This window comes from Labrus bergylta, chromosome 7, assembly GCF_963930695.1.
Source record: "Labrus bergylta chromosome 7, fLabBer1.1, whole genome shotgun sequence".
Classification (NCBI taxonomy): Eukaryota; Metazoa; Chordata; class Actinopteri; order Labriformes; family Labridae; genus Labrus; species Labrus bergylta.
In genome coordinates this window covers 11127863-11152560 of record NC_089201.1, presented here as the reverse complement: position 1 = coordinate 11152560, position 24698 = coordinate 11127863, and the positions used below count along the sequence as shown (strand labels likewise).

The 24698-nt window shown below is 39.9% G+C and overlaps 1 protein-coding gene across 1 annotated transcript in view; it reads left to right on the top strand.

The window, feature by feature from the left end:
• Positions 1 to 10877: 10877 nt before the first annotated feature.
• smpd3 (sphingomyelin phosphodiesterase 3) overlaps positions 10878 to 24698 on the top strand; it is a 72745-nt gene continuing 58924 nt past the window's right edge. The window contains exon 1 of the mRNA XM_020652764.3: positions 10878 to 11086. The gene's annotated coding sequence lies outside the window, so the exon portion shown is untranslated. The remainder of the gene's footprint in view (positions 11087 to 24698) is intronic.

The following is a 24698-nucleotide window of genomic DNA, read 5'->3' as shown; positions in this document are numbered from 1 at the left end:
AATCGCAACGTGTGACCCGTGTGCCGGGAGATTTCACATCAAGACGCAGCAAAACCAAAAGAAAGCAGAATCACATCTGCAGCAAGCAGCGGCACAAAACAGGAAAATACATGTTTGTTGTTTTGAAGGTCTGAAATTAAAGCATTTAATCACGATTAATCGCCTTCTATTTAGTCCCTTTAGACCACCATAGATAAGCCTCCGCAGTGTCTCACAGTGATGCAAAAGAAGGATACTCCTGCATCTTTGAATATCTCATTTGACTTTATGGAAACTTCTAGACAGCTCAGTTGACGAGTCAAAAGTAACATCAAAAATTTCACTTTTTTACCGTTCCTTTTAGCTGTTTTCATTTCGTTTTTCATCCCTAACGAGTTCTTTTTCCATGGTTAAGTTAATGTCGTAACCTTCAATCTACCAGACAGTCCTTCCGTCAAAATAAAAGCAGATTTCGCTTCAAACAGCAAGTAAAGTACTTTCAGTTTAAGACAGTATAAACATTAAAAATAAAAGATTTTCAGATTTAAATTTGAAATACGAAATAATAGAATTTCAAACAAATAAAAAAATTGATTAATTGTGTTTAACTATTGAAATTTTGCTTTTAATCAGGATTAAACATTTTAACTGTTGACAGTCATACTGTGTGAATATCTTTTCAACAGCGTTCCCAGAGCTGGTGATGGCTGAAGTTTTAATGATAGTGTTTTGAGGAAAATGATGACATAGGGTTTGTACCAGAGGTATGCATTTCCCTCTATGTTTTAAGTCCTTGTTTAATATAAACCCTGGTTTTGTTATGATTGACTTGTTTGATTAATGCAAGCCGTTACACCCTTTTGGACCATCCCCCATTGAAATGTACTGTCAATGTTGGCAGGTATGCCTTGAACAGCACACATGTTAGGGCCAAGTAGACTATTTAGTATTGTGGATGCTTTACAGATCCAATTTTATTCCTCTGAACAGCTTGCAGACTTACTTGGGCCACCACAATCTGGATGCTAACGTCAGAACTCTACAAGCAGGGAATGAGAGAGAGAGAAAGAGACCACACTGCTGAAAGTGTTCCAAGCAGAGGTAAACATTGTAGCCCTGAAACGTCTGTAGTGTCAGCCCTGCTTATTCAAGTTAAACAGTCTCTTCTCAAGGTTCATTAATGAGCTGTGTAATTAGTTTGTTAACAACTGTTTCCCACAGAACAAGAGTCTATTTGTGGTAGCTAATTAGAGAGGTTTTCTGTTAGACAAAAGAGCTAAGATAGCTTGATGACTCCACACTGAACACAACTTCAGGGAAAAGTCACTCAATATACACTTAAAAATCTCCTTCCATTTATAAATCTTGCTTAGTGTTTCTCTGCTATGATTTAGTCAACTTGTCATGCTCTCGCCTGTACCTCCCCTCCTTGTTCATAGTGTTTCTGTGTTTTACCCCTCCCTTGTGTGTGTTGTTGTTTCCCTGTTTGTTTCTGTGTGTGTGTGTCTGGGCGTGGCACTCAATCACACTGGGACTCATCCGCACATCAAGCTCCTGCAGTATTTATACCCGACTCTACACACCAGTGCTCAGTATACTGTGCTGTGGCAAACCTAATTCTGGTGTTTTACAAACCAACTTTGGACATCTGGAATCTCAAGTCCTGTGCCTCACCCTGCTGTGTTCTCAGCTCCTGCAATCCACCACCACTTCAACTAAACATCTCCTCCTTCACCTCAAGTATCATTTAATAAATAACTTCTACCTATAATCATCTGTTTCTGTTTTGGGGTCACAGAAGGACTCAACCTGACATAACTTTTTACCTGAAATTTGTTTTTTGTGCATACCTGCCTCTGCATGTGAACTTTCTCTTTTTTTTTTAAGAATCCACTTCTCAAACCTTATGTGCATTCGCAGCGATACATGCCATGAAAGAAACTCGGACATTTCACCATCAAATTCTGCGTTATTAACACACAAAACATTTTGATCTTGTGCATTCTGAATGTAGAAACGTGAACGCATTTCTCCACTCCTTTACTTGTCTGAACAATAAACAAAAACAGTTTCTAAGGATCCTAATTCCAAGAGAAATAAGCAAGGAATTGTTGCATTTCATCTACATGTACTTAATGTTATTTTTGCTTATTGTGATGGCATTCTTAATAATGTTGTTTTAATTTTGTGTCAATCTAAACTGTGTTATGCAGACATAATCTCCCACAGCCACACTGACCATTACTTTCTGTTTGTCTGTTTCACAGCAGAGCAGAATGTCTGAGAGCAATGTCACTTCCTGCAAAGTACTACATTAATTGGTGCAGACAGTGTCCACAAATTTGCAAAGAGGATGGCACACAGTTCCCTGCAGGAGAACGCTTTATGCAGCAATACTATCCCATTAAACCAGGCTGCAGCTTATAAGTGTAATGTAGACCAGTGGTTCCCAAAGTAGGGGTTGCAAGCCACCAAGACCTTCCAAAGAATTTATAAAAATGTAAGGTTCTTTAAAATTGTATATTTCACCCTTTATTGTAAAAAATACATACAAAAAAGGAGTTCAATTTCAAATAAAGCCATATCATGAAGTGAATTGAAAAATTAAAAGTAATGTTTAAAAAATCTTCAAAATGTAAGTTTGCACCCTAGAACATAGAGGGACACAAGGATACAAAATTACAAAATAACACAGGAAACACTAATGACTAAACTGGGAAACACACAAGGGAAACAATCACCAGGGAAGAATGGGACGAAATAAAACAAGCAAATATAAACTCTGAAAATCTACAAAATGTAAAACCAAATCCGACCAAATCATGACACACGTGACAACAAGGCATCCTCATTTTATCACATTTTGTATGTCAACTCAGTGCTTAAGTCCCTACATGCAAATTACTTTTATTCTGCTTCTTGCCTTTCTTACAATAAAATACTATATGGAATAACTGTATTGTGTTTGTTAGGCTGTTGTAATGTTTGGTTTTGTTCCTTCGGGTTACCAGTGTTTGGATCGGCCTATTAGTGGGTGTGTGGTGGTGCCCAGTCTCTGGCACCCGTATTTTGGGGGTCTCGAGCTGACAAGTTTAGGAACCCCTGATTTAGACCACCAATCTGTCTCTGCTTCATGTGTTGTTACATTAATGAATATCTTGGGGAGAGTAGCAGATAAACTATGGTAAAAGTTAAAATAGCATCAGGACTATAAGAAGGTCAGCCATCCATTGCTACTCCCGTCCTGCTGCTGTTAGTTTAGCTCACTTGAAAGCTCAACCTCAAACAAGCATCCACCTGTAGAAACTGAGTTTCACATTTCCTTCATGTTTTCTGACAACCATCCCTCGTACTGATACATGAAGGACAAAATAGTCAAGGTAAGAGGGAATAAGGTTCTATGTTTCAGCTCAGAGAGCAATATCTATGGGCAAAACTTGCAAAATGCATGTATATTATTTATTGATTACTTGTTTTCAAACTGTTAAATCATGTTTAATCACCCACAATATGATGAGGGTATCTTTTGAACACTTGAAATAACTCCTTCATAAAAGTCCCTCAAGGTTCAGTTCAAGAAGAAATACAAAGACGTTTATAAATCCATTCCCACAGTTTACTTATCAATGCCCGGATTTACAAATCCGTGAGCACGGTTTATAATCCTTTTGTAAATCCCAGGGATTTTTTAAAACTGTGCGCTTGGATTTGCACAAGACACAAGACTTGTAAACAAGCTGCAGGTGCTTCACATACACACACACACACACACACAGACACAGACACATCACGCTGCCTTCCTTTACATTTTACAGTGATTATGTCTTCACACCTGAAACACCGCAGTGGGTGGGACAAGTTGGTCCCACCATTAGGCTGACATTTACAATGAAGGTGAGATTTACAGGTGCATAAATATTCCACCTTGAACCTGTAATATAAGGAGCGATAGATTATGATCAGTATTCAAAGTGACCAATAAAAGATAGGAGACAACAATCACTGTCGTTTAAATCCCAACTTCAAATGTCTAACTTGTCATTTGTCTGTGCTAGCTTTTGTTTTTGCAGAGCAGAAATGCTTCCACCTGAGATGCAAACCATCAGAGAAGCGTCTGACAGCATTTTACAGAGCTTCCTGAGCAAATATGAAAATGACTGATGCTGATCTATGCAGTGTTTCGCATGCTTTTGTGCAAGATTTTAATCTACCAGTAGTTGCAATCAACATAAATGGAGAAATCAGGGCGGTCAAGGAATTAATAAGGCATTCCTGCTAATCTTCCTTCCAGACAATTTTCAGCCAGACTCCTGGTTTAGAGAGAGTAATAACAAATATTGCTGACTTTTCTTCCTAATAATTCTGGCACTAGTGAGTCAACTGAATTAAACGGATGTACTCTGAAGCAAGTCAAGGTTTTATGATTAAGGTTGTTTTCCTCCTGCCTCCATGTTTATGAAAAACTACAGCCCCTACAAGTAAAAAGCACGCAAACACACACACACACACACACACACACACACACACACACACACACACACACACACACACACACACACACACACACACACACACACACACACACGCGCGCACACACACACACAATAGTGTACACTGGTTTTTCCAACTGAATGTGACTCCCTCATCTTGATTCAGCTCCATGCTTTTTGAGATGATCAATCAGCGAGTAACAGGGCTGTAGTCTGTGGATTGATTATGAGCCAGACAGGAAATGTGTGCTTGCAGACTCTGGTCTTCCTCTCATTCGCACACACAAGAACCACCAGCTTGTTTTGGCCGGAGCAGGAACGACATGGTAAATGGGCTCTCAGGACGAGAGGCTGCTGTGGGACTATTTTGTATAATTCATTTGAATGACTGTAAGATGAGTTTGCACCCATTTAAGTTGTGTCTGCTCTGTGTGTGTGTGTGTGTGTGTGTGTGTGTGTGTGTGCGTGCGCGTGCATCAAAGATTGTTTCCACTTGACAATCTATCAAAAAGCATCTAAAAGCACTTCACGGTGCTTCCCAAGTCTGTATGCCACATAAACACACCGCAAAATGCTGCTCTCAGCTCACTGTCACGCTGGGTGGTGGATTGAGAATTTACAAGAAGCGTCAGTTTGACTTCCCGCCAGATGTTGTTGGGTTGTTTGAGCTTCCTGTTGCAATAACTGCACCGTTGCCTCTCTGTGCTGAGCAGGAGTGGACAGGTGTCTGATGTTGTTGAATTCTACCTCCCACCTCACTAAAGAAGCCATCACGTCAGGTCTATGCTAGAGCGTGCATCACCACTGTGTCATTCACATGAAACTTAGTTAATCATCACAAAAAATCAAGCTCCTTATTGTGTCCGTCTTGTTATTTAGCAGCACCTCAAACTGCTCTACAAGCCAAGGTGTTACTGAACTAACTTAGAATACTAGATTATTGGAAAATCTCCAAACGGCCTGTTTGAGCACACATTTTCTGAAAAGTTGTGCAGGCAAATACGGAGAGGATGGACTTTTCTCATAATTTGGGGGTTTGTAGACAGGCTATAGGGACACACACACATAGTAGCAGAAACAGAAAAAAACATTCAATATCAACGAAATCGCAACTTTTCAGGTACATTAATAAACAAAAACATAATTTGGTTTTCATCATAATGTCTCCTCCTTATTATTGTTTAATAACATAGAGAAAAGTGGGTGCTTGTTTAGCACAGCTGGTTGAGCACTCTCCTGTGTACAGAGACAACTTGAAACACCGATCGCTGGTTGAACTCCCAGCTGCGACCATATGGTGCATGTCATCCATCTCTCTCTATCCAAAAACCCAGTTAGAGCAATCACTTTATTTCGTCCAACCACTTCCTCTTCCAAGATGAAGACTCAAAAAGAGGGGATAAAACTTTTTTGGTTCTACTCCTTAGTAATGGAACAGTTAAACGATCCACAAAAGAACTGTTCAGTCGCTTGACACTTTCAAGAAGACCCATATTTTCTCTATAGCCTTCAATGGAGCTAAGCCCTTCATACTCATATGATATTCCATGCACTTATTGTATTCTTGTATTATTCTGTTTATGGTGCTATATTATACCCTTATTTGTTTTAATCACTTTATTACTTTTTAGGGTTTGTGTTTTCCTGTGTACATGGGTGCTATATAGTCTTCTAGCAGGGATTTATTCAGATTTTCCCGCCTGCCTTGGTTGCACAGCTCTTTGGTCAACATGCCTTGTTCATCCGCTAATAATTATTCTTGGACAAATTGTGTATCCTGTGCATTAAAAAATATGTTTGTTTTCTTAGAAATGTAGTGTTTGGAATCCCAAGGATCTACTTTGACAAAGTAGTCTCTGTTGTAAAGGATTATCCCCTCTACCATTAACTGAAGCCAGGTGCTGCTCTCATACTGCATGGTAAATCACCATAGACACAATCTGACTCACAGATCAGCCAGCCACTGTGATGTAAGCTCCTACAATCCCTAATGTCCTAAATTTATTGTTGAAGCGCTCATCCTTTGCCTCTCCACCTTCTTTAATCACTCCGAAGTCTGTCTGCAGGGTTGCTAAGGACTACACCTGTAACTCACCGGGCTGTGCCTCAATATCTCAGAGCAACAAACGCTCAAGGCCTTCACTATTCCTCTCTATCCCATAAATCTCATCTGTATTCAGAAGTTGTGCTGCCTGGTCAAAGTTATAATCCAAGGATCTGCTCTCAGTTAATCATTATTTTCGTTAAGATGATGTTTATTTTACATAAACTGCAGAATCACTCAGGGTATAGTAATATTTGCTTATTTCTTGGATGTGGAAAAGGCATTTATGAAAAACTTCAGCCTTTTATTGCATGATGAAGTACTAACTGGAGACGCAGTTCACCCCCTGATATCTGGACTAATTTAACACACAGCATGCAGCATTTTGCAATAGCAAAAGCGCTGCTGCTAATTAATACACAACATTTTTATTGAGTTAAAAAAATGTTCTTATGGAAATACATAATGATGATAAATGTGATTCCTGTGATGCTCTGTCCATAAGATATACAAAACGTTTCTAACAACTTGATTCGTCATTCATCCGGTAAGACACATGGGCAGAAAAATACAAGACAGGCTTTGAAAAAAAAAGATTAATATTAATAATAAAAAATATCTAATCTAAAGACATTTAAAGACCTTCTTAATCAGCTTGAGGAAATGACCGACTGGTGACACTGGTGAATCGTAAAATGGTCAACCAAACTGTCCGCCATAAAAATCCATAACACTACTATACAGTACAGACCAACTTCCAGCTGAAGCATTATAAATTAACTTGTCAGACATGCTTGATTTGTTATTGTTTAAGATAATGTGGCAATCCAAAAATATCAGACGAAATTAGCATATCAAGTGACTATCGGTATTGGCTAATTTTATCACAGATATGAACATGAATTACTAGATTTATTTAAAAGACAGCATCCAATTTGAGTATCATTGAATAACACAATAACACTAGCAGTTCCCTCTCTGGCTTTCACCAGCAGAACGTGCTATATGGATTACAACAAGCATTATCACTCCCGAGAGTGTCAACTGGTGATGCCCGTACATTCTCAGTTATCGTATCGGCCCCAAAAATCCCATATCTGTCGGCACTTAATTGGCAGTATAATTGCTACTCTCTTTGTAAATCTCAGCAATTTCCTTGTTGATGACTTGTGACTGAGGCAGAAAAATACACTGATCAGCCTTGGAAACAAAGTGCAAAGATAGCTGACTAAACCCCAGAGCCAGATCAACCATACCACAGCAAGTGATGCAATCGCCCCAGGGAGTGGGGGTAATAGCTATGCTAACCTCTCTTGGACCTTGGAGGAAAACAAAATGAATAAGATTAAAGTCTAACTCTAACTTAGGTAAAGTAAACAAGATCCCCTTTGTATATGATGATCCTGCAGGATGGCTGAATAAGGGGTGTGTATGCTAGCTTTGCATGTCACAAAGAACCAAACAAAGCCAGCATATTGCTGCCCCAGTGTTCAGCATGCAGGCTTTCAGGAGCAAACAGGTCATGAGTAACACAACAGATATCTCCAGTTAGCTGCTTGCTTAGCTCCATGTGGCCCAGTTGGTAGAGTCAGTCATCTTTCAACCGGATGGTGGGGGGGGGTTCGATCTCCAGCTCCTGCACCCATATGTCCGATGTGTCCTTGGGCAAGACACTTAAGTTGCTCCAGCTGCTTTGTAGGCGGCGTATAAATTTGTATAAATGGGATCAGTTACTTATGATGGTCTCTCTACAAAGCAACCTTTGTATCTGCCAGCTGTATCTCCCAGCCAGTATCTGATTACTGAGTACAGAAGTTGTACAATAAAACACTTCTTAACTTTACTCAAAGACCTGTGTCAATATTGTGGATGCAGATTAATGTAGAGGGCTATAAGCTGCAACAATAGCCCAATAAATCAAAGTTGGTGTTCTTTGAAATTGAATCATTTGTTGTCAAAGTCCATGATTTATATGTACGTTTATTTGGACTGCTCTTTATAAATTATAAGGCACTATACATGCATATAAATCACCATATAAAGATACTTTACTTAATTGTCTTGTGAAGTAGAATAAGTTTTGCTGTGGCATCATGTTCAGTTCAGTTAAGACCTGTATTATCCCTGGAAGGGAAACTTTTATTTACAGAAGTGGATAAAAACACAACAAATAAAACGACGGACAGCAACACAATTTGATGAAATACAACCAAGAAAATGAAAATGTAACTGTTCTTTAAAAATTACTTGTTGTAGCAATATACTGTAAATAAGGTGCTATAGTGCTGCTGGAAAGTGTACTGACTGCTGGAGAAAACTCCAACACGCTGTAACTTTGTTAAAGTAAATGTTGCTTTTCTGGATGCTACCATGCAATAATAAAAAAGCCAATTGATTTACAAACAGTAACTCCAGCACCAAGCTACAGAGAATTAGTTGTACTACAAACACCGCTATGTACGTCATAAATGCCCATCACAGCACTCCTTTGACTATAGCACTCACAGCCCATAGTTAGAGTTGCCACCACTCGGAGAAACACATCAATCCATCAAACCTCACCATCACAGGCTGCATGAGGGCCCCATCATGTGTGATACCACAATGACAGATGGGCTTAACTAAATTTATGCTTGCTTTGATGTCTTTAGAAAGACTACTCCGCCTCCAGAAGACCAGCCGCTGTCATTATCAGAGCAGATAAGAAACAAACCCTGCTCAGAGGGAATATGAGTGAAGCTGTTGGGCCTGAAAAACACTCATGTCATGTAGTTTGAACAGGTGCCAACTAGGCAAGGCGAGTTTATATAAATTGCACATTTCAGCACTAAGGCAATTCAAAGTGTGTCTCACAAGACATCAAAAGCATCATGACAAAAAGAAAAAGAGACATTGAAAGAAGACGTTAAAAGTCACCAAAATAAATCAATCACAGAGAAGATTAAATATAAAATATGTGTTAAAATAAAAACAATCAAGATCCAAAATAAAGAAATATGACATTATAGAACACAACATTCAAAATGAGCCCTTAGTCCATCACCCCCGTAAGTGCACACTCACTGCAGGACATGTGTGCATTTACTGCTTGTACGACAAGCTAACACAAACTAGCACAAGCTAACCACTGGTGTTTGGCCCCTACCTGTCCAACAGAAAGCAGGCCAACTCTGCTTCTGCTGGTAAAAGCCAGCTCTGTTTTGGAACAAACTTAATCTGCTGGGCATTTTGACTCACTATAGCCGTGGTCCACCTAGCATTTTTTCCGGGTAGAAAAGTGCTGGCTGTGCGCTCGGGAGAGCTTACATGAAGCGTTTGGTGCGCTAGGTGGAAACGGGGCCTAAAATTGTATATTCTCTTCTTTGCCGCTTACGTCAACATACGTCATGTCCGCCTCGTTGAATCATGCTGAATTGTATCCACTCACCTGCAAGCAGTCATTGTCTGGGGGAAATACATCATGTTTTGCTTGCCTTTCAGTGTTAGTGCTCTGAAGTCCCTGACTACATAGTCTTACCTTCCCAATGGACAAAGATTCACCTGCTGGTCTTGCCTAATTAAAATGGATTTTGCATAAAAATGCACCCTAGAATGTCTTCTGGATTAATTTGGCTCACAGTTTGCTCTGTCTCTGTCTTTGTTTATTCGCACAAATCTTTGAAGCACAATGCATCATGGTATGTATTGCGATCGAATAGTGTCCATCGGTTGTACAATACTTTTCACAATGCATTGTGGGATACGATGATTGGACTATATAGTGTATGATCATAGTATTCGGACACGACTTCAAAGTGGCATATTCACGATGTAGTGTACTATAGTGAGTGATTTCAGACACAGCCTAAGTCTCTTAGAAATGTTTTTCAAAGACCAACGCATGCTTTTCACACCCACATGAATCTAGTTAATCTAGGTAGTCATATCTAATGAAAAAGAAAACCCTAAAGCAGTAAGCTTTTATAACATAGGCTACAACATAATATGTTCAAATAGTTATTACATTTTTATTCTGTGGCCTAATGACCTAATGATACAAGAACCCCACCCCCCCACCCCCTCTCTCAATTCAGTTCATCAAGCTGTATTGGCATTAATGTTACATTTACAATATTGCACAAGCATCAAATAATAATAAGAAAAAATACAATAGCTATAAACAATGTTATATAGTAATAGTAATAATCATATCAACATAGAATAAATATTTCTTTACTATACAAATACTATACTATACTAGAAAAATTCTCTCTCTCTCTCTCTCTCTCTCTCTCTCCCATCATCTTCCCGGAGGCGGTAACTAGATGAGTGGGCGTGGCGTCGTAGCCAGGCAGTGACGTCACTTGGAGCTGTTCAAATTGGTGTGGTGCTGAAGAGACAACTCTCCTCGCGTCTGCTCGCCGCTCAGTCGGTTCAGACAGTCGCTCGCTCGCACGCACGCTCTTTTTGTCGGCGCCCATCAGCTGGATTTCACCTCCTCAGAGCTCGTTAATCAGATACAGAAACACAAATCCAAAACGAACAGCTCCGTTTGCACATCGTCTGAAGCTCGGCTGAGGGAGATTTACAACAAGTAAGTCGCATCTTTTGTCAATTATTCTCTGTGTAAATTGTCGGATTTGGAGGGGTAGCCTACTTACAACCTTTCCTGGGTTGATCGCGCAAATAAATAAATAAAGTGAGGTAAGTAGTAGCCCACAGATAAAGATAGGCTATTTCACTGTTGTGGGTAATTGTTAGCCCGTGTGTGTCCACTGTGGCAAGGCTTCCAGCCGCGCCTAATTCTTACTCTGTGCCCGCCTGGGGTAAAACATTTGACTCATATTTGCATGATCCAGTGGTCAGAGAGGCTCTCTCTCTTCTCTCTCGCACTCTCTCTCTCTCTCGCTGCCTTTCTCTTTCTCGCTCGCTCTATCTCTCTCTCCCTCTCGCTCTCTCTCTCTCTCTCTCTCTCTCTCGCTCTACAAACAGCAAATCAATGCAACTAAATAGAAAACACAAATCTAAAGCATCTCTCCTTGACTAAAGGAACATCCCATCACTATCCTCACACGAATTATTTTCACTTCTGTGCTGTCTATGCATTTCCAGTGTGCATAGACCCACTGTGGTGGTTCTGTGGTTTTACTGGTTTGAAGAAAGAGACATACTGGGACTGGCCAGTTAGGCTGCTGCATCACAGCTTGTGTGAAAATGTACAGGAGACTGTGATTCTGTTGGGAGTTGTCTGTTTTTTATTCTAGACATTTAGGTGTGGCCCTGCTGGCCTCTCCCCTTCTCTCACTGCTCTTTCCCATTCTCGTTTTCTCATCTAATTTTATTGCAGCCTTCCTGTCTTGTTTCCTTCTCCCCCTCCACTTTTCTTCCATCCCCTTTTGTTTCTTCCATGCCTCATCTATTTGTATTTTATTTTTGTGTCATCCTCTCTCTCTCCCCCTCTTATATCCTCTCCTTGCTCTCTTCAGACTTATCTTCTTCTCTCCCCTCAATCCATTTGTTCTCTTCTCCTTTCCTTATTTTTCTTCCAATTGTTTCCTCTGATCTCCTCTTGATCTATTTCTTTCATGTGTTCTTCTCCTCCCTCCTCTTAACTCCTGCCCTTTCTTCTCATTTGTCTCCTCCTTGTGTTTCCCACTTCTCTCCCTGCTGGGTCCTTTCTTGATTCCTTCTCCTTCCCTGATCTTTTTTCCACCTCTCTTTTTACTCCCTTATTATTTTTTCCCCTTTTCTCAACTGAATAAGGGTCCTTCTCTCCTATTTAATCCCTCTCTGTCGTCTCCTTCCTCTAATGTACTTCCCCTTTCATGTTTTCCTCCTACTTTCTCTTCTATAAACTACTTCTATTGCCTTGGCTCTATGTGAAAATGCCATATCAGTTTTATTGTCTCTTTTATCCATTCGGTTTCCTCATTCATCATAAAACAAGAATCCATCTACTTTAGGCATGAATACTTTATTCGTTTTATGTTACAGACTCACATTTAATACAGTAGATTTTAAAAGAGGCGCTTTAATCCAAGAAGGAAATACTGAGATATACTAAATTCGGTTCCCAGTATGTATCAGACTCCAAGAAACTCCATCCTACATTTTCCATAATGCAACTCAACAGCACCTTTCATTTAACCCTTCCTGCTTTATAAATGTCTACTTTCTTTACACACACTTTCAGTATCTCATCCAGTTTTCTGTGGCAAGTGCTTCTACTTACAACAACATTAAATATGAAAGCACCCGACTCAGAATTTAGACAGCCAATTAGAGGATGTTCATTGTGAAGCTTATATTTGTTTGTCATGATTCATACCGCGCCAAACTCCTGTACCAACTGATATGAGTCTCATGTGTATCAGATTCTCCTAGATATTCAATCATTTTAATTACATTACATCTACCAGTTAACAAGAAGGATGACTCAATAAAACTAATGTTCAGACTAAAATAAAAACGTGCATACAGAGCATCAGAAAGATAGAAGATGGAAGATTTTAATAGTAAACTCTATTTGGCCTTGAAGTGTTTTAAATATGTTATGTGTTTGTTAAAGAAAGAGGGATATTTCTGTTTTCAAAGTCCTTGAAAAATGAACACTTGAGAATTATTAAAAGTTCTGATATTAAAGAGGACATATCATACCCCTTTTCTATCTTTTCAAACAGTCCTCTGTGGTCTAAATGAAACATCTGTGCTGTGCTTTGGCCAAAATATAACATGAATCAAGTACCCGAGGAGGTTTGTGACCCTGTATAAACCAGCTCTCTCAGAACGCTCCCTTTTGGTGTGTGTGTCTCTTTAAATGCAATGAGCCCCCCCTGAGTTTTCCCGGAACACTCCTCTGTAGCGAGAATAAAAATGGCAGACCTGCGCAAAAGTTTAGTTCTAGGCTGGGGATGGAGTCCATGGGTGGGAGGGGAGAGGAGGATTTATTTTTTTTAACAGAATCCAGCGTGTGACATCACAAGTTGAGCAAATTTGAAACAGAGCATTTTTCTCTGTGTTGTAAGACTTCTGCAGACTACAAACAAAAGACTGGATGGATTTATTTCACATTTTGTGAGTCAGTAGAAACTCAGGTTAACCAAATATATGTTCAAAAACACTTTAAAAGAGGATTTTTCATAATATGTCCCCTTTAAACTGAAAGGTGCAATTGACTTTTAATCTACTCCTTGACATTAGGGGGGCACTTCATAGACACAACAGACATTACAGACCTCTTTGTAAACAGACAAGGTAGAAGTCATTGTAATAAGTAAACTAAACTTGTATGTTAAGTTGAAGAGGAGCCCTTTAACTGTCAAATACATTAAAAAAATGTTGACTTTAAAATGTTTGAACCCCTTATTGTTGCTCCCTTCTATTTATCCACCATAATTCAGATTACAAGATTTTTAACAGGATGCTGTGGTGACAATCGTGTCCTTGTTTGCAGAATACAGCAATTGCCTTCTGGATGCTGAAGAAGCTGTTATCAATTAGACTAAATTTATTTTACAGAATCTTTTGGACTTGTCATAGGTCTCGGTGAGGTGCAGAGCATCTGGGTGCTCACAGGGTGCAGCTGGAGATGGCTGTGGTCTCTGATGTGAACACATCTTGACATTTTCGCACACAGGCAGTTATGTGAAAGGTGACATTGCTGACATCTTGACAGGGCTGCAAAAGTACATGATATAGGTTTTGAGTGTTCATGAAGGGTCTAAATATAAGTGGATGGAGAGCCACTTGTTTTTTTTTTCTTTCAGTTTATAGCGTAGTCAGTTCTTCTGCCTCTGGCTTTAGATCTGGGCCTGTAGCCAAACACTTCTCACATTTACCCAATCATCTCTGTATTAGAGTAATCCTGTGCAAAATACAACATGTTTGCCTTTGATTCTGGGATTCCTTCAATAACGTTCTTGGCTTAGGACCAACTTGCCAAAAGAGGCAGAAGGCTTCACAATATGTCAAAAACTTAATCTTGAGACTATAACCTTGTCAGACTGGCTTACATGACATCTCTTCATTTGCCAGCTTGATTGGTTTAATCATCACCTTCTGTAAGAAAATGTCCTATTAAAAATGTCATCTAGAGCTCTTTGATGAGCATGTTACTGCTTGAATGTGTTTTCTGAAGTGTGGGGTTTCTGGTTGTGTAATTTATCAAATAAAAGGCCTGATGTCTTTATTAATCTCAGTGGATGATGAGAGATTACAGGCTCAATATCTCAAAAAAGATCCTGAGGCAAAAAAGCATTTCATTCAAGAATAAACATTATTCTGTGTGATGGGCTCGGGGTATCGACTGATGGATGGATTCATGTAGCTTGGGTTTGTGCTGTACCTTTAAATCACAAAAGAGAATTGCAGTTTAGTTTCATCTGAGCTGAAGGTTTTTTTTCAGAGACCCCCCACATACACTGGCCTTTCTGTTGTTGGAAAAAAAAAAAAGGTCAACCGCCAACCCTGCTCTCTATCCACATGCTCCAAACAGACCTCTGGATATCAGACTGGGTTTCTGTTCATGACAGAGCAGGCAGGTGGCTGAGTTGATCTGGCAGGCAGGCTGGGGCTCCCCCGCAGGTCCTTGTCTTCAGCGACACCTGATAGTACAGGATCTAGTTTCTCTACCTGAATGCTGTCGGATAAACATCAGTAACACTCTTTAATAGTTTACAGTGTACAGTACTGTGTAAGATGGAGGGACTGCAGTTTCAATAGACATTTGTTAAATGATTTCCAATCATCCCAGAGAGTACTGACACAGTTGTGCTGTTTTTGCACATGAACAAAAGTCCTGAAAACTTCCTGAAGTAACAGGTTATGCATGTGTGAACACAAAGAGCTGTATTTATCACACAACTTTACACAAAATGTTTCTAGCCAACCCCATGGGTAAAAAAAATGTTTGCATGAAGTTGAGATCAGCCGTCATGAGAACTGAGCAGGAAACATTCAGGAAAATTCACCATGAGTGATTAGGACGGGTGATTATGTTTATAACCTGCAACCGGCATGCAACTGGTGCGATCTCCGCATGAATATAACAGCAAAAATTGTCATCAGAGCATTTGATTTAGCCTTTTGTGAATAATAGTGTCCAGAGTATGAGCTGGTCGGCCTTGGAACAACTGTTCAGTATTTGTTCAGTCTTTGACTTTGAACTTATGTTTGTGACTGGACTTCTCTATTTTTCATACATGAATAAATTACACTAGAGAGAACCCACAGCATCATATTTGTACTATATTTGAAGGGTTCGGAGTAGGAACAGTATTAATATGTAATGAATTGAGGAGAAAAAAGAGGAAATTGGCTTGGAACTCCCCTGAACTCTTTTTGGGTATCCTCATATCTCCTCAAGAACTCTTCTGTCTCCAGTTAACTCTCAAACCTGTTCGTAGACAAGCAAATCCACCACCAGCCACATATGATGAGCAAATCGCCCACTCTCGGCCACTTCTCCATGATGCTGAACTTCAACAGGGATACTGTGATTGTGTTTTGTGTTTGCATGCTGAGACTTCAAACTGTAAGGCTTTGATAGATTGTCGCAGGCGCTGGAGGCATTGGAAAGGCTACATTTCCTGTTAGATACAAGGTCTGACAAACCCAAATAAAACCCAAAGCTACCACTTACAAAATAGTTTGTGAACACACTTTGTTACCTTGTGAGGCATCGAGAGGTCTACAGCAGAGATGAGAGACTGGTTGTGGATGGCAGAGTGGAGGCCTGCTGTTTTTGAATCAGCCACTGCTAACCTTTAAAGATGTGTGATACCTGTGAGACTCTATGCTTTTCATTTCAAACTGTGAAGAGACAAACAGGGTGTGAAATGTGTCTGCTGTGGTTGACTCTATCAAAACAAGCCTCATTAGAATCATGTCACATGAGGATGGCTTTGAAATGTTATGCTCTGGGTCAGTCTTTGTTTTTTCTCCTCTGTAATGCTCAAATCCCATTGGCTGACACAAAATGGCGGTTTACAATGGTTAGGACATTTAAGTGAAGGTTAGCGCCTGCATCAACCTCATCCATTGTGACCTTTACTGTATAGCAGATCTGGATCCCTTTTCAACTAAAGTTTTAGCAGAACACTATGCATGCACGCTAACGCACAAAACAGGAACTTCAACTTGTCAAAGCAATAAGTGTGTGTAGAAACCACTCCAGGTCCATGAATGTCAATTACTGACATACCCTGAGAGCTCCTCTGTTGCTGCACAGATAAAAACAATGTTTTTTAAAAATTAAATTCATAGAACACAGGGTTAATCTCATCAACGAAATAAATGACGAAACTATTCGCTGACGAAGGTCTTTAAATTAGTCAACTATGACGATGACGAGGCGAAACTGACGAAATTGACGAAAATGTGACGAAACGAAAACTACATTACAAGTGATGATTATCACGTCCCCCCTCAGCTGTTCTCAAAGCATTGTAAACCATAGCATACTTCATCAAAGGTGTGCGTGTGTGGTGAGTGCAACAGTGTGCAGCCTGGAGCCTGGAGCCTGCAGGTCTGTGAAGCCCCGCCCCCTAGAGCTTCTGATAATAAAAATAAAAGCTTGCGTCTGATTTTGTTGACTAAAATATCTTCAATTTTCGTCAACTAAAATGATGTGCAATTATAGTCGGTCACTTATTGAATAAATTAAATCAATAACAAATGACTAATATCTGACTAAATATAAAATACATTTTCATCAGGGGGCTATGACTATGACTAAATTAGAAAATGGTGTGAAGATTAACACTAATAGAACAGCATTTTCGTCTTAAAATGCTCCTGCCATCAGGTGTAGCTGCAGATAATGCAAGAACACAATTTATTGTGCAAAGCAAAAATCTGTGGAACTCCCCTGCCTCTCATAAGACAGTTTCCCACTGCCTGCCAAACATGGCGATCAAGGTCTGGTGACATGGGGTCTGTCAGCTGCAGGCTGAGCAGATCAGACAGGCAGACATGCCTCTGGGATTAGCTATTTCATGAGGATTGTCACTCTGATCCTCTACGTTTTGTCAGGACGGCCTACTTACGGCCACATCTGGTCAGCATGTTAATTCGTTTTATAGTGAACTGTTGGTTGGGAAAAAAAATTGCCGGACAAAATGGTCTAATAACTAACTTATTAAAATCAATACAACAAAATTCAGAAAGAGTGAGGAGAGGGTGAGAAGCTAAAGCTAGAGTTAAAAGTGGAGCATGTGAAGATCTTTTCTTCATTTGACAACAGTGTATTGGATTACATTGTCATTGTCCTAAAACTGAGTGGATAAATCTCTGGAGCTGCGGTCTGGAGGTGTTAAGCCCTGCTTGACGTGAGGACTGGAGCTACTTTGAATGTACCTACCAAACATGTCTAAAGCTTACACTTATTAACATGCACCTCTAGGGAAATGTAAATATGATTTAGGGCTATGGGGGAGTTAAGGCATTCTGGGTTAACAACATTCAGTGGAACAGGACTGTGCTCAATCTCGTCCAAAACCTGAACCTTTGTTTGACTTATTCTTGCAGCTCACTTTCTAGCAGGAAGTACTGAACATAATACAGTTTTTTTCAAGAATAGCTAAATCACATGCCTCCACATAAAGTTCTTCCTTCATCCAGTTTTTATTGTAAGCTATAGGCTAAATATGCCCATGCAGTCTCCAGCTCACGACAAACACACATACGTGGAGTGTAATCATATTTTGTTGTCCATTTCTGGTAAAAAGCAAATCATGAACAAACACTGTTTTTTCTTATCTTTTCTAAACTTGTTGACGTTTGTTTACTATTTTCTTGTCATTTGAATTGTGATACCTGAATGCAACAATGACTTAGGCTTGTTCTGGGAAATATTTCTTGGAACCCCCCTTCCTTCTCACAAGAGGTTTACTGAGAGGTTTTTAAATGTAGCTGTGATGAATTAAAACCCCTAATTCTTCTTACATTTTGGGAAATTAATAATTGATGCCCAAAATAAATGGAACCCCTGGTGCTGCGGGGAGTTACCATCATTATAGTTGATAATAATAATTTGCCTTGCAGGTCAGTCGTGGCCAGAAATTAGAAAAGAAAAGTAAAGCCGTTATATGCTCTGACGTCAAAAGAACGCACCCAATCATTTTGGTGTTTGCCCTTGCTTTGTGAATTTGAAATTTGGGACAAAGCAGTAGAGACTAACCAACATAATGAGTTGGACCTCAAGGTCAGGGAGTGTTCCAGCCCAAGGCTGTGTCTAGCAGGAGGAATAGATACATTTATATATGCATGTAGATGGACTATATGATTAGAGAAAATGACTACTGCAGCCCTAATTAGACCTTGTAAAGCTGATTAGAGAGAAGACCATGTATCACCATTTACTTGCCATCTCTCCTCCACCCTGTTCACTCTCCTCTCTCTCATTTCTGCTAAGCATGGACCTCATGGCTTCATCCTACCATCATGTGGGTGTGTGTCCTTTACATCTCTCTCTCTCTCTCTCTCTTTCTCTACCCCATCTCTCTGCCAAACTCTCGTCTTCTCTGTATCCTCCATCTGTCTAACTAGTTCCCTACATCCACTCAGGCTGCCATGTTGGCACAAGACCCTGCCAGCATGGCAGCCTGGGTGGATGTCTTCTAAACTCTATAGCTCTTGGTTGTGCATTGTACAAAGAAAAGCAATGCTTAAATGCTTAAAGCTCTATTCTCATGGGATGTCATTTTGGCTAGAGTTTATTTTAGCTTTGGCAAATCGCTCAAAGAACATGATAGATGTTTCAATCCTGATCCTAGTCAAGTGTGTTCTACCAGGGAGATGAAAGCCAAAAGCAGCCATGTTACATGTGTCTCTTCAGTAAATGAAGACTTCACGCTTCATTTAGTCTGTGAAGAAAATAAGAAGTTTGTTACAAAAAACTACCTAGCAGCTCATCTTAATCTGTAAAAAAAATTTGATCTGGAAGAAAGATTGTGCGACTTTTTTGATCCAGTAGATGTCGCCCTTGAACACCTTCATTGAATCAAAACAATCCGTACTGAATCCTCCGCTCTCCTCCAGCGAGTCCAGCGTCACACCTCCAGCTGTTCGCATGACGGAGACAATCCCAAGCGGTGGACAAAATTGTCCTTGACTCGGGCTGCAATTGTATTTGCCTGGCCTGCATTGTTGTGTTAGCAGGCTAATGTTCGCACACTTTTAGTAAACTAGTAGCTTCAGATTGCACATGAATTTACAAGGACCGACTGTGATCTAAAAACCCTTACGTTAACGAAAATAAGCAGTGAGTATGTTATCCTTCTTTTCTCTAGCCCTTGACGAAAACAGCTTTTATAACAAGTGGAGGAACCGGCCGTCCATGTAAACACAGCTGCAACAACAACAACAACCTGTGCTTCTCACTCATTGTTAACTGTCATGACTCAGCGAGATATTTACATAAGGTATACTTCTTATATTTACACTTCTATTTCTGCTCACTTTTATACTTTAAAAAAATATTTTTAGGGGATTTTTTTATGTTTTTATTGTAGAGTAGGAGGACAGTGGATAGAGACAGAAACTTGGATGAGAGAGTGGGGAATGACATTAGGCAGATTGTCGACGTATAGATACAGGGGGACTATAGCTTTTGAACATGGTGAACACAATGTTCAGTCACCGCTTCACATCATAAACCGTTGTGCTGCGCAAAATGTGACTTTAAAAGCCAAAAATAAACCACAAATTTGTACCAGAGGTTGACAGATGTTTCAAAAATCTGTTTTTCTGCTGCCATCACTGAAGGCTTATACATTTGAATAAAAGTTGTGCTCACACCAACTAAAGCTGCTGCCTTAGAATTCCCCAGCTTTATAGTATAAAGCTCACAGGGGTAAGCACACTTCCAGGATGACAGTGAGGGGAAGTAGCAAACAATTCTAAACATCTTATAATGGCTGTTCACACAAAGAAGGAAACGTAGAAGCTCAAAGCAAAGTAACAAAAAAAGAAAAAAGAGGAGAGGAGAGGAGACATTACCAAGGTCACCGTCCACAGCAGGGACTGTAAGTGCACACATATACGCTAACATAGTGGATACACATTAACCTCACTTGTGCTCTGTGACACATAGAGGAGATTATATAAATCATTTCATTCATCATACATTCAGTAGTAGACTACACAAACACTCACACACACACACACACACACACACACACACACACACACACACACACACACACACACACACACACACAATCTCTCCTCTCCCGTCTGTATTATAAATCTTTGTTATAATTATAAATGTAACAATGAGCACAGGGGAGAAGAAACGGTACTGTGACCGTTAGATGAACTGGTCTCCTCCCAGTCCTGCTCACTACTAATGCTGTGTCTGCATGTGGGTGAGAGTGTGCTGCATGTTCATTTTCCCATTCTTTATCTTGCCAAGCTCTCCAGCTATCCAGAGCATGGCAAGGCAGTAACCCTGTAAACTGGTTTTAAATGTTACATTCTGCTGATTTATAGACTGGCAGAAGAGATTAGACAAATGAGTCCTAAGTCTAAAAACATGACATCTTTCATCTCTGATTTACTGCTGAGAAGATCCACAGCATACAAAACCTCAAGCCACATTCTCATAGAAGAGGTTTGTGCGATAAATCATCAGTGACTTCTGTTTATGCAAGTGGAGGAGCTCCAAAGTCTACTGATAACATCACAGATAGAGGAAATATTGAAATAAAGGATAGATCTGTGGTCAAAGACGACTCCCGTACTGTTGACTTTTTGAACTGATACTGACAGTTTACATTAACCATGAAAGTAAACAAAAGTGTATATGGTAGACTTGTTGGGGTTGGAGAAAAGCTTTACATAGAAACCTCTGCCATCATTGTGTGAATGGGTAGGTGTGAAATGCAGTGTAAAAACGCTTTGAGTAGTCAGAAGAATAGAAAAGTGCTATACAAGCTCAAGTCCATTTACCATTTACCATTTAATACCCCGACATGCCTAGGGACTGCAAATGTAAACTAGCTCAAAGCTAATTCTGGTACAATGAATCAAATGGCAACTTTTATGTTTAATATTGTACGTGGTCCCTTTGCAAACAAAATAAATTCAATGAAAAAATGTTTCTGAGATACGTTGGGTGGGGTTGAATTAACTTAAATCCTTACAGGAGAAGATCTTTCATCTTTGAATGGGGTGCATAAGAATCAGCCTTCCTCCCCACAAAAAAAAAAAAAACATTACATGCAGTCCTTAAGGAGAAATAAGTTCTGCATTTTGTCCCGATAAAAAAGTACAACATTTGCTTTAAATTAACCAGTTTTCTGAATTTTGAAGTGTAGTGTTTGCTTAAATAAACCCCCATGTAAAAACACAAGTTTTTGTTACTGTTACTTGCCCTTTCCTCTGCCGTGATTACTTTTGCAAATGTAAACTGAACCAACCAAAATTACAGCATCCACATGTAACTGTCTTTTTTGGGGGGTGGGTTGCAGAAGAATCTGGAATGGAATCCCTTCCTCTCTGTAATCCAGCTCAATGAGATTGGCATGAACCATTTTTAAACAAGACTGTAGTCAATTTTTAAGAAACATGTGCGTCCCTGTAAAGCTACATTTCAGCTGGACAGCTGTTCAGTGTGTGTGTGTGTGTGTGTGTATTTGGGGATGAAGAGGGGGTTGGTTTCCTGCTTGCTGTTGTTGGCAGGTCAGTGCGAAATGACTGTGTGAGCATGGAGAGATTATGTTTCCACCGCTGGTTCTGTTTTTATCACTGCTGAGAGTACACAGACAGGATTTTGGTTTGGTTGAGTTAATCTGCCAGTCTGAGGTTTATATTTAGAATCTGTGCGAGTGTGTGTGCTGTCAGTCATTAACCCCCTTCACCTGATTAACTCAGAAACACCGACATCCTTCGGACTATTTTTGATTGTTTTTTTGGTATTGTGATAATGGTATACACATGTCTGCATGCAGTTATAGTTGTGTTGCCAGTTAGCCTGCCCTGGAGGTGCCCCCTTGTTCTTTCATCCACATCTTGTCTAAGGGCGGAAAGAGGTGCTTTGGGTGGAGTCCTGTATGTCTGTCAGATGTGGCTGATGAAACTGAACCATATGGGTTTAGAAATTCATGCAGAACTGGCCACACTCTGATAACGGGGATGAAAGTCAAACAAATGGGTACATGTGAGGACCACACTGTGTCATTCTGGAGCTACACACACAGTCTGTCATTACCTGCATGGACTACAGGCCTTGTTCTGACCTCAATGAGCGAGTGTGTGTGAGGATGAGAGAGGAGCGGTGGGGGGAGAGAGGGCGAGAGGCAACCCTGTACGGTAATTAGTGAGGTGCTGAGGTTAAAAATGACATCAAGGCATGGTGGGCTACAGCTCTGTGCTGCATGTTAACCTGATTTTCCGCTTCCTCCTCATTCTCTATTCTATTCTCAGCCTTCTATGTGGTGGGTTCAAAGTGTTTTTATTGATGAGTAGATTAGAAATGTTAAAAATCTAACAGAGGCAGCAAGTGCAGCTGGCAGCATTGATTTGGTGGGGTACAAAATAGACTCAACAAACAGAAGGAACAGCGACTGTATGGAGCCAGACCCAGTGTCATTTGGCCACAGCCGACCTGTTGCTCAGTCAGTCAGACTACAGCCACTGCTTTAATAGGTTGTCTTACCAAGTTAGAACCTCTTACAGACTAGATAAGGGTAGTCAAGACACACAGATGGTAAACTATTAAAGATCTGTCACCCTATACAGGATTATACAATTTCGGGCAAATCAAATTTATATCCAGGGAACTAAAAATTAAGATGTGCTCCAGTTGATAGCTTCAACCAGCAGCCTCAAAACCTGCTTTAATGGCTGCAATATAATATGTACCTGCAAATCAAAGGATCAAAGTATGTTCAATGAAAATGTTGGATTTGCCTCTGACAGGCTCAGATGTACTATGGGGTTTCTGACAAAAAAAGCTAAATCTGCTACAGAATAGACTTTTGGTTAAGGGGAAATCTCTGTAACAGATGGGTGACGTCACTCAGGCTTCGTCCATTAATATTTACAGTCTATGGCCGGCACACTAGTCCTGCTTCTGACTCATGCGTGAATCGACTATTTGGGCTGTGCTACAGGCTGCTAGTAGATCTCTTTGCATTTCAAAGGGACATTTCCTTTTGTTGGAACTTAAAGTTATGAATTTGGACATACAGCTTCTTTTGTAATGCTAAGAGAATATACAGTTAGTTCAAAAGTGTTAACGATTTAAAAAACGCAGCCTTATTGTGTGACTTTTTTTAAAGTTTATTTTGGGGCTTTTTATGCTTTTACTTAGAGATAGGACAGTGGATAAAGTAACAAATCAGGGAGTGAGAGAGTGGGGAATGACATGACACAATATGGATATTTCAGCCTCCAGCCTCCGTACATGGAGCACATGCACTAACCACTACTTTTGGACATTAGAAAATAATGTAAAATCTTTTAGATACTTAAATGTTAGTTGTTAAGAAGATATGATACGTTTGGTGCTATCTCTGCCTCTGCCAATTGTGTTTTTGACTCAAATGGCGAATTTAACAAATATTTCAGGTAATGTGCATCTTAGCGAAATATTCTAATGCATCTTTTGACTTTGCAAAATGTCCATACTCAGCTTGTAGTCCAGAGCTTTCTGATGTTAACTTATTACAAATGCATTCATGACAGGCTCCTGCCTCTGTCAGCCGCAACGCGAAGCCAATATTACGCATGTGCAAATAATTATGTGTGAGCATTATAAATAACCAGCGCCCCGCTGTAGATCACAGGCAGAACCAGCAGGATTAAATGGTACATGAATTCTGACGATCTAAGTTTTTCATCCAAACCATTGAATAAAGTCAGCAAAACCAAAACACATTTCACACCACATTTACAAAAACAAAATTCATGATAACATACAGTGAGACAAGAACGTGGGTTTGTGCTACAATCAATCCTGAAAAAGCATTTCATGAAAGTTTTACCAACTAATGCAGTCAAGCTTGTTCATAATTTATATAGTTGTATGCATTGTGGTTGAATTTTTCAGAAATCTCGGTTTTTAGTCAACATATTTCCTACATTTACCTCTTAGAAAAGAAAAACACCACACTCTTGAGATCGGTCATATTAGAAGCTGCAGCTTAGCCCAAAGATTGTCTATTTAGTCTTCCAGCAGGCTGACAAAGATAAAGGCGAGACAG